Source organism: Pinus tabuliformis, chromosome X, assembly GCF_031772625.1.
Source record: "Pinus tabuliformis cultivar Carrire ecotype Pingquan chromosome X, CPIR1, whole genome shotgun sequence".
NCBI lineage: Eukaryota > Viridiplantae > Streptophyta > Pinopsida > Pinales > Pinaceae > Pinus > Pinus tabuliformis.
The window spans coordinates 415,400,216-415,410,313 of record NC_142308.1 but is presented as its reverse complement, the minus strand read 5'-3'; the positions used below and the strand labels follow the sequence as shown (position 1 = coordinate 415,410,313).

At 35.6% G+C, this 10,098-nt stretch overlaps 1 pseudogene; it reads left to right on the top strand.

Moving 5' to 3' along the window:
• Positions 1-311: 311 nt before the first annotated feature.
• Positions 312-1,158, top strand: LOC149140305 (KH domain-containing protein At5g56140 pseudogene; annotated as a pseudogene).
• The last annotated feature ends 8,940 nt before the right edge of the window (positions 1,159-10,098 follow it).

Genomic DNA, 10,098 nt, shown 5'->3' with positions numbered 1-10,098 from the left:
GGGACAACCTTACCAACCCAGTACCTCCTCCCATGGATCCACTAGAATTTACATATGGCTTAAGCCAATCCATAGGGTTGCCTCTAGCATGCTCTATTGAAAGAAAAATCGATTGTTTTCTAGGGGTTGTTCTTAAATAGTGAGGCCACCCTATAACATATTTAAATAGAAAGCTCTCTCTTCCCCTTTGGGTCACTGGGGACATTAGCTTTACTAGAACTTGGAGGCTTTAGGGACCCATATTTAGTAGCTTGAGTTTTCTTGGATTTACCAACTCTATCTCCAAATCTAAAGATGTTTCAGTGGGAGAAATGTCAACCAGATATATGAACTTCTCCCCATCAATTACACATTCACGACAACTTCCTGGTAGGTTCTCTATAAGCATTGACATAATCGATCATGACAAGTATCTCACTGAGCTATTCGCTGAATGAAAAGAACTCAATCCTTTTATGAAAGTTTTTCCATAATGTTGTTGACAGCTAACCTAGAAAACAGTGAGTGTAGTTGCGTTGTTGGGCAATTCATCATTTTTAGACCATGATGGGCTTGAGCATGGTAGCCCGTTGAATCATGCAGGATTAGTTTCAACTAGAGGAGTGGACATGAATCGATGGGTTGCTTACCAATGAGTAAGGTTGAGCATGTTATAGGCATCCCCTCATGGTTGCATTGAACACTAAGTGGAGGTTCTAGTGGACTTATTGTTTAAAAAATATCCTAACTTTAATTTTGTTGGATGTCTCCTTCATCCTAGACACAACTCACTACAACGAGTTGAAGATGCTACTAAATGTCATGTTCTATTCAAAGGAGAGGGTTAAATTAAATACCCTTCAAGGGTAATTTCAATATCCCCGGAGGCCGTGATGAAGGACAAACTACGGTATGAAAATCTCCATGAGGCTCTCCACATCCTTGTGGAGGAGGATGAATTTCCTGCAAGTATTACATATGCCTACTTACTGCATGTGTGAGAGATACTAGAAGAATAGTTGAAATCTGTCAATGAGCCATAATATTTTTTCAAGAAGCAACAATTGAAGAGAGTTGAACATTCTAAATGGTACAGTGCAAGAAGATGGTTCATCGATTGTTGGTTTAGTATCTCTAGTCAACAATAGTAACGTAGGAATAAAAAGGACAACACGCTAGCAACCATACTTATCATATTTGGTCGGTTGGAAGGGACACACTAGCGCATATCTGGTCGGTGATGGCTCATTGATTGTTGGTTTAGCATCTCTAGTCAACAATAGTAACATAGGAATAAAAAGGAAAACATGCTAGTAACCATACTTATCATATCTGGTTGGTTGGAAGGGACACACTAGCACATATCTGGTCGGTTGGAAGGGACACACTTGCGCAGGCCAAATGGATGACAATAAAAACATTGAAGCGCACTTTCCCTTACTCATTTGGTGCAGGAAACAGGGATGCTTCCACTCTGTTTGAATTGAGAAACCAAGAAAGACACACCAATCAGAGACATCTAACTGAATAGGCAACCAAGAAAATATGCACTTCTTTTTGGGGAACATCTAAAACTAAAAAAAGGAAACATCTAAAAACTAGTAAAGAGGGAAACATCTCAATATACATCTAAAAACTAGTAAAGAGGGAAACATCTCAATATATTTGTCTTATCTAATTATAATAATCTAGTTCATTTTATCTGATATTTTGTAATTAAATTAATAAACATAGTTTTGACATGATAAAATGCTCTCTCCCTCCTAATAAAACGACATTGTTTTATATGTGATTCTCTGGACAATTATTTATATCTACATGTAGATCATTAATGGTCTTTGGTTTGGAGAAAATCGGACATTTCTCATCAGTGAATCCACTCTTTGGAAATAACTATTTAAAAGGGATCCGCTAATACAAGATCAACCATTCAACACCCCTCAGTTTGTACTTGCTCATCCTCATATCCCATTTAAACTTTGTAGTTGAACAATAATATTCCGTTCAAACTCTACATTTGAAAATTGCCATTGGCGGGAACCAAAACCAGTTTGTTTTTTGTGCAGGAGAATATGAAGTTTCATTCTTTCATAGGCCGATTTATCATTTTAGGTCATCATCATCATCTAGTTTGTGCAGATATTCCCCATGGAAGGTCACCACTGAGATCCAATCTTATCACAGTCATACATGTCAATACATTCGGTAGATACAATACATTTGGTAGGGTTCATGTGGTATATAGAAAAATCTAACCTTTATCTCCATACATTCGGTAGATACAATACTTTGGAGGACTCAACTATCTGTCACACTCAACTATCTGTCACATGGAGGAAATTTACTCCAAAATTACCTTTTTCTAAAAGGCATGGAAAGTCCACTTATGACATATCTCTCGCACAATCGCCTTCTAATTAATATTTTCTACGGTTGATTCTATTTGACACGGACGTTTTCTAATTTCCATTTATGATGGCAGACTATTAATTATCAAAATTTGTATTCATCCCAAAGCATTTGAAATTGGACTTAGACATTTAGAAGTCATGAATTTCAATATAAAATCTCAAATGCATTGGAGTGATGCAAATTAATGCATATTGACCCACTATTGATTAAGAATTTGCCCAACTCCATTTAAAGTATGTGCTCCAGATAACATTCAGGACGACAACATGCCTATCCCCTACTATTCCAATAAGGTTTCGAATTCAATAGTATGATATATCATGTTCAAATCACCCTTTTTATCACTTAGAGTGATTTTTTTAAATATTTGTATATTTATTAAATTTTAGAAAAAAGTATATCCCTTCTTAAAACTCCTTTGTACGAGTAGCTTAAAACTCTTTTGTACTAGTGGTTACTATAATTCATAACTTTAATTTTTTCACCTAAACTTATAGAAGAACCAAATTTTTTCACCTAATCTGGTAAAACAATTTCAAAAAAGAATGTGATTTTTTTGTTGTTCAGAATGCATTTTTGAATCCATAAATGGATTCAACACCTTAAAAAACCCTTTGACACTCCAACTCTGTAGATTAAACAACTTAAACTCAAATTTTTAAAATTTGCTATCATATTCTAATTAAAATTAATTAGAAAACATATAAAAAAAAAGCCAAATTACACAATTCATAACTACTATAATTGATATGATTAATATGGTGTGTTATATTATGGTGTCATATAACATTAATTTCAAATATAATTTATATGGTGTGTTATATTATTAATGTCATATAACATTAATTTCAAATAAAATATTTGAAATTGGATGTGCAGTCCCACTCAAGCACATCAGTTTCAAATAAAACATTGAAATTGGGTGTGCAGCCACACTGCCACCATGCTCTTGTTTGTAGCTGACCACTCATTAATGAAATTGGACGTGCAGTCCCACTCAAGCACATCAATTTCAAATAAAACATTCAAATTGGATGTGCAGCCACACTGCCACCATGCTCTTGTTTGTGCAGCTAACCACTCATTAATGGGCATGACTACTCCAAGATGTTCTCTTCATAAATATGGAAAAAAGCCGCAAAATATATAAATCTTTATATTGTTTGATCGAAAAAGCCAAACTACACAATTCATAACTAATATAATTCATAAAGATCCGAGTAGCATTGCAGATCGAACAAGAAGATTAAGACATTTCAGGGAAATAGCTGAAGCAGAGATAGAGAACGTTGACGCAGAAAGAATGAGGCAACGGGCAAAGCGTGAATCAGAGATTGAGAATATTGAAGCAAAACGAATGAGACCATGGCCATTGCCCACCAGTAGGACAGGTGGCATGATTGGCCGTAACATTGGAAATCAGGATCTTAGTTTTCATGCATTTTCTGGTGCTCATCATTAAGCGGTTCCTACTTACACCGAACATGAATTTTTTTACAACAACAACAAGAAGAGCGGTTGCGCTAGTTTCAGCAACGGATTGCATATGGAACTCAATATTTGTAGTCCAATCTTCCTCCCACTTCTGAGGGTAACTTTCTGCAATTTTCTTCTTCTAGCGGAGTCACTGGTTTCAACACAACTGGTTTGGAAGTGCTGGAAGTTCTGTGTGAGATTTGTTTCCAGTTTACCAGAAACATCAACCTATCCGATGCTTGAAGAAACCCTTCCTTTTAAACACGTAAAAAATCATATTTCAAAAAAATGAAAAAGGCAACTCTGGGGCATTAAAACTTTAGTTTTGTCTTAAAAAAAAACCTCAATACATTGCAGATCGAACAAGAAGGTCAATGTATTGAGGTTTTTTTTTTAAGGCAAAACTAAAGTTTTAATGCCCCAGAGTTTCCTTTTTCATTTTTTTGAAATATGATTTTTTACGTGTTTAAAAGGAAGGGTTTCTTCAAGCATCGGATAGCTTGACGTTTCTGGTAAACTGGAAACAAATCTCACACAGAACCTCCAGCACTTCCAAACCAGTTGTGTTGAAACCAGTGACTCCGCTAGAAGAAGAAAATTGCAGAAAGTTACCCTCAGAAGTGGGAGGAAGATTGGACTGCAAATATTGAGTTCCATATGCAATCTGTTGCTGAAACTAGCGCAACCGCTCTTCTTGTTGTTGTTGTAAAAAAATTCATGTCTGGTGTATGTAGGAACTGCTGATTGATGAGCACCAGAAAATGCATGAAAACTAAGATCCTGATTTCCAATGTTACTGCCAATCATGCCACCTGTCCTACTGGTGGGCAATGGCCATGGTCTCATTCGTTTTGCTTCAATATTCTCAATCTCTGATTCACGCTTTGCCCGTTGCCTCATTCTTTCTGCGTCGATGTTCCCTATCTCTGCTTCAGCTATTTCCCTGAAATGTCTTAATCTTCTTGTTCGATCTGCAATGCTACTCGGATCTTTAATATAATTCATAACTAATATAATTCATATTATGTGTTATATTATGGTGTGTCATATACTGTTAATTTCAAATAAAATATTTGAAGTTGGATGTGCAGTCCCACTCAAGCACATCAGTTTCAAATAAAACATTGAAATTGGATGTGCAGCCACACTGCCACCATGCTCTTGTTTGTGCAGCTGACCACTCATTAATAGACATGACTTCTTCAAGATGTTCTCTTCATAATTATGGATCTTTATATTAAACGTAAGCATTTTTTTAAGATGCCTCTATGTAAATAGACCTAAAGATGTTGTGAATAAGGAATAAGTTACCATGGGTTGTTTTTTATTTTCTCTTTTTCTTATTCACAAAAAGTCTTCCTCGTTCTCTCAAGTTTCTGTTCTAAAATGTATGCCTTCATTTGAAAGGAATTTTGACTGTAATCATCTCCATCATTCACATTCCTTGGAGGTATATCCCTGAATTATCTGAGATTTATCTGAGACGTATGAATGCGGATATGATTTATGTTTGTAGTTTATTAATTGTTTAGATTATCCATTTTTATGTAATTTAGTTTGAACCTACATAATTGTGGCATGCACTACCTCAAACAACTTACAAGTCTGGCAGGTTACGGAGAAAAAGGATAGCTAACTTACAAGTCTGGCAGGTTACCGAGATAAGGATAGCTGATGATTCCTTGACCATATGATTGGATGGGAGTCTTTAGAATTTCTTTCATCTCTGCAGAGCTCTCTCACGTCTCCAATAAGATACGTCAAAAAATCTCTGAATGTATTCATGATTAATTCTACTTTAATGTTTTGTGCATTTCGTTATCCTTTAAAGAACTTTTGCAAAGATGATAAGCTACTTTTGATAAGATGATGATGAGTTCCTAGGTATGTGTGATTTAATAACTTCAACGTTTTCAAATTGAGAAGAAGATTCATGTTAATTGGGAAGCTTGGCATGGGCATGGAAGATTGATGGTGGCCGAAAAGCTTGGCATGGCTAGATGGAAGATTCATGTTAATTGGGAAGCTTGGCATGGGTGGGGAAGATTGATGGTGGCCGAAAAGCTTGGCATGGCTGGATTGAAGATTCATGTTAATTGGGAAGCTTAGCAGGGGTGGGGAAGATCGATGGTTGCTGAAAATCTTGGCATGGCTGGATGTATGGGTATGCTTCTTCATGCCATTAAGTATTATTGGGATTTAAGATAAGGTGTATGAAATAGCTAATAGGCTTGTAAATATTGCTAGCCTTAAAGAAGTTGGGAAAATAAGGTGTACCTTAACTTATTTTCCCTATTTCTTTAAGGCGAGCAATATTTACAAGGTTATCCACTATTTAATATATCTTATGAGTACACCATATTTTCCCCGCTTCTTTACTACCAGTTATTCAATACACCTTATCTTAGATCCTACCAGTGCTTGATGGCATGCAGACACATGCACATACATCTAGCTTGTCAAGCTTTCCAGTGACCATGAATCTTCGTATCAATTTGAAAACCCCAAAGTTATTAACTCATAGCTGACGAAGATCCCATTACCATTTGCTTGCATCTCCAGTGTCCCGTCACACTTGAATTCTAATATAAGGTATATTAAATAGCAGATAGCCTTGTAAATATTGCTAGCTTACCTTACCAGTGATAGTAAAATCGACTCAGTCGATTTGAAAAGCCTTCGCCAAACGAGTATATGCCAAACGCGTATGTGATAAAGAAAGATCTGTGTGGACGGGGTCGGAAGCATAATCCCATTTTGGGTCCCGAACTTGAGATTATCTATAGGTCACTCTGTTCTTATCCTAACTCCCTAGGGCTTGGGCCATCCAAAAGTCAAAGGTTGGAACTTGAAAACGCTTCCTCTCCCGGTGGTCGAGGAAGAGGATAAGGTAACACTTATATCACGAATTAAGAATTGATAATAATGTGCAGTGCAAAAACAACTTATTACATAACAATATTGTATCATTTTTTTTTCACAAGCTTAAAAAAAACAAACACATGGAGGCTACAACTTCTTTAACCATGGTGAAAAATAAGATTTTAGAAAGTTTTACAAAGACTGTCTTTTTACAAAAGAGTAGAAACTGGTTTTAAGCGCCCACCAATATCTTCTCCAAACATCTAAACAAAATTGAAACTAAATTATGGAATATATTTTTTAATAATACCTACATTTTAGTTTTATCCATGGCAGGGACTCAAAACATTAAAATTATATAATAAAATAAGTGCACAATTCACATATTTATTGTGCAGTGTCCTCCTTCCTGCATGTAATATACCAAGCAGTAATGTTTACGCCAACTGATGTTGACTTCTAGTTACTAATTTCTTGAGGAAGCGAAAGCTTGTACAATGATCACCAACCTAAAACTTCATTTACTTCCACATCCCTTCAGCTCGTTGAAAAATTTGCAATTTGAATTTCTCATACTTTCTAGGCATGGGACAGTCATGTTCAGTAGTTGGTAGTTGGGATTAATTTTCAACATTGAGAGTCATTTTTATATTTTTTTGAAAATTTGAGAAGGTTTTCGAATCTGATTGATAATTCTTATGAAGATGATAAACTACCCAGCCCACGTACCACCCACACCCATAGCAGCAGTAACGGGGGCATCATCAGTGGCAGGGGGTAGCTAGAACGGTATTGGCACCAGAGCGAGATTGAGATCCAAGGCTAGGTAGAATGGAAGTCCTTTTAACAATTATTTTTATTTGGTCTTTAAATTTTGGGAAAATTTTGGAATTTGATTGATAAGATTCTCTAAATGTATTTATGTTTTATTCTTCATTCATTGTTTTTTGTAATTCATGATTTATTATTCTTTCATTGCTTTATGCATTTCACTGGCTTTCTGAATTTCACTATTTTTTACACAATTTTTGTGAGGATGAAAAGCTAGCATTCCACAACTGTGATTATCTAGGTTTTGGGAATATTTTGGAATTTCAAGAAGATGAATGAGGTAATAAAAAATCAACCACACTACTTTTGTCCATTGGATTCTGAAATATTCCTAAAATCTTCAATCAATCAAAATGGTGCACTAGTGTCCATCATATTCCAAAGTATTTCTAAAATATAGAATCTTGTTCTAGCTAAAATGTTCCAATGCCTCTTTATTTATTTCTATGCCCACACAAAGTATGCCCTATTCCCTTTCTTTCATCTCATGCAATGGCCTAGTTAATAAAATAGTTAGCAAATTTGGTTTTATTTTATTGTTTTATTGTGTCATAGTTGTTTACCGATGAGAAGTCAATGCCCTCTTTGGAGATGTATTCTTGAATCTTGACGGTCATAGTAATGCGTTCTTTTTTTCTCAAATGGAAAAATCCATGTCCTTGTTGGAGAATCTAATTCCAACCACTTGCTAAGTGCCACATCTGTCCATCTTGGTGTCCTAGTTCAATTTTATTTTTTCCAGTTTAGTTTAGTCTCACTGTGTCATTTATTGTTGATGTCCCCAATGTAATCTTATTTAACTGATTCGTAATACTGAGAAGAACAATCCTCTGCTCCACAATTTGCATTTCTTATCATGGTATCAAAGCACTAGGTCGCATAAGACTCCAGAGAGAGTAGCACTTCAATTTATTTTTTCTGGTCTCACAAAGAAGAAGCAAGGGTCACGAGAGGCCGAGGAGGAGGTGTGAAAGAACCTTGAATTACACACCTCTGAAGAAGAGGAAGTGTGTTAAATTTAAATTTTTTACAATTTTGTAAGTTTGAACACTTTTTGAAGTTGAGCTATAAATAAGATTACGTTGGAAACATTAGTGATAAATGACTCGAGTGAAACTCGACTAAAATTGACTAACTAAAATTGAACTGGGACACTTAGATGGATGGTTTTTACACCTAACAGGTGGTTGGAACTATATTCTCCAACACTCCCCGATAATGTAAATCACATAAAAATTCAATTAAGATGCATGTTGGTCTATGTCTCAACTAGGCTTACAATAAAAAAAATTGACTTCAACTACATTTACTTTTTTTTTCTCTTCTTCTAGATCCTTTAGGCTCTAAAATGTTTCAAAATTTTCTTCTTTTTGTATCCTTTAAACCTTAGTTTACTCATTTTCTGGTGTAGGTCTTCCACCATTCTAGGGTGTGTAAGCAGATTTCTTCAAAAAACGGCTTGTATGTGGGCTGCTACACATATTATCTTCTGTAGTGCGCTTTTCATCATCAATCTGCTGCAACATAAGATGAGAATAAAATTTAATCTCTTCAACACTCCAATACTTGAAAATTTCATTAATGTGTTCATCATGCATGCTATCTTCGACATTCATTTCTAGCTTCTATGCAGACTTTATCAAAGCATGGTGTTGCAAGCAATGCTTCAAGGAAATTTAAGTCTTCTTCATAATCATCATGTTTACATGCACATTGGAAATCAATGGTAAGCGTAAACACATATGCAAAACCATATTGGTTATGTTCATTTTGCTCTATAATGAGAGGTTTCACCTATTGTGTTTCTTTCTCTGCGTTTGCATATGTCTTTGTTCTCTCTTTGTGGGCTTCCTTCTTGTTGTCTACCTGTGTCTTTGTCTTTGTTTCTACCTCTATTTCTCCCACTTTTGTACTAACTTGTGTTGTTGCAAACATGTTTTCATCCACTTGGTTTTTAGATTCAAGTGGGATTACCTCACCAAACAACATCATGTCAATAATATGATGTTTTTGCTGCATCATCCACAACCATTCATCTTTAGCCAATAATTCTTCATCAAAGTTTACATCAACAATATTAATTGTTGGATTGACCATAGCATTGACTGCTTCAATGGAAGGTTCACTATCATCAACAAGCTCTGTTGCTGGATTCACCAAACTATCATCAGCAAGCTCTATTGCTAGAATCATCAAATTGTTATCAGCAAGCTCTGTTACTAGAATCACAAAATTTTTATCCACTTGTGGTTGTGCACAATGGAGTTCACCAACATCTATGTGGTCCTTCTCTGTGCTTCTCCAAATTCTTCACCTCATCATCCACTTGTGGCTGAGCAAAGTGGGATTCACCAAACTCTTCATATTCATCTGGATTACTCCCCCTTACACGAAAACTCTTCTTAAGGGTATCGTAGGCTTCCTTGGTTGTCTTTGCTTCTCATAATAAAAAATAATCAAACATCTCCTAATGTTGGTTCGAATTTCTTAGCGTCTTGGATTTTCCCATTTGTTGAGCGCTTACATAATTCATCTCAA